The 1,386-nt window shown below is 60.8% G+C and overlaps 1 protein-coding gene across 1 annotated transcript in view; it reads right to left on the reverse strand.

Moving 5' to 3' along the window:
- Positions 1 to 1,386, reverse strand: part of DUSP14 (dual specificity phosphatase 14) — a 5,154-nt gene that overhangs the window by 2,595 nt on the left and 1,173 nt on the right. The window contains exon 2 of the mRNA XM_009638291.2: positions 360 to 458. The gene's annotated coding sequence lies outside the window, so the exon portion shown is untranslated. The remainder of the gene's footprint in view (positions 1 to 359; positions 459 to 1,386) is intronic.

A 1,386-nucleotide genomic window follows, 5' to 3' on the forward strand; every position in this document is an offset into this window, starting at 1 on the left:
CAGGCCTCAGTAGCGACTGCTAACGCTGCCAGCGGATTTTTGGCATGGCTTTGCGGTATGGCAACTTAATGAGCGTAACGTGGTCTCCTCTGTGGCTTGTTCCCTGCTGGCAGCTACTTGAGCAGCTCCTGCAACCATGGGCCCAAAGTGCCGGCACTGCAAGAGTTCATGCCCCGACAAGAAGATTTTTGCTGCAGCTGTGAGCGCTCGGCTTCCCCTGCGGACACCCCCACCGCAGCCACCCAGCTGGAGCAGCAATGAAAGGCACGGGTTTTTCAAAGGCATGAAGTCCTTTGAGCAGGGGAAATCCCTGCTCTCAAGTAGCTGTCACTGCCAACGCAAAGGATTCGGGCACTTACACTCCGTAGCAAACCGTCCTGCTCCAAATCACCGACCGGCACGCGGACGCCCTGGGCTGCTGGAGCTGGGATGTCTCATAGAGCGTCTCCAACGCTGCGCTGGGGAGAGAAGAGAGCGCGGGGTTTATTGGGACCTGTGCTGGACCCAAACAGGACAGCAGGCAGCCCCCTCCGCTGAGGTATGTTTAAGCCACCTAATTTAGGTGTCTGAGAACTGGGAAGGAGAACCACAGCCTCCCTGCCCGCTCCCGGGGAGAGGCAGAGGCCTCGGGAAGGCACTTGCTGCCGACAGCGTAACGTCACCAATTGCTGCCAACGCAGCATTCGAAAAATCACGTTAGGCCCAGAGGAATCCAAGGCTGGCACAAAAGTCCTGACTCAAAAAAAAAATAATAAAATAGTTTAAGTAATTAATTAGCTCCAAGGCCTCTTTTAGCAGTCCCCAAGACTCTTGCCTAGTGCCAGCCAGCTAGTGCAGGGCTGCGGTGGTTCTGCCGGTGCCCAAAGCGCGCTCCGGGGAGACCCTCCGCAAGGGTGGGCTGCCTGGTGCTGCGCCCCGAGGCACGGCTGGGGTTACGGGGGCCAGCGGGAAGGGGCAGAGCTGGCGCCGTGACCCACAGCATCCCGCTCCTGGGAAGTGGAGGGCGGGGGCACCATCCCCTTCTTTTATTTCTCCAGCCAGAGCAGAAATAACACAAATCCCCTGCGTGCAGGTGAGGCAGCTGCCTGCTGGGAAAGGCTGCTGGACCGTGACAGCGAGAGCAAGGGCTGTCCCAGGAGCCAGGCAGACCCCCCCTCTGCCCCCCCTGCTCTTGTGCAGCTCACGTTGGCCACCTCCAGCACAGCGGGGCTGGCCACGAGGGGCTGGCGCCTGCTCCGTGTCCCCTCCCTGGGACAGGGGTGCGCAGAGGAAGGGGTCAGGGAAAGGGCTTGGTTTCCCTGTGCGTGGGAACCTGCACGCTGAGCTCTGGGAGGGGGGGGAGCAAGGGGCAAAGGGGCCGGCTGGGCTTTGGGGCTGGGGTTGGAG

Source organism: Egretta garzetta, unplaced genomic scaffold (genome assembly GCF_000687185.1).
Source record: "Egretta garzetta isolate BGI_Z169 unplaced genomic scaffold, ASM68718v1 scaffold890, whole genome shotgun sequence".
NCBI lineage: Eukaryota > Metazoa > Chordata > Aves > Pelecaniformes > Ardeidae > Egretta > Egretta garzetta.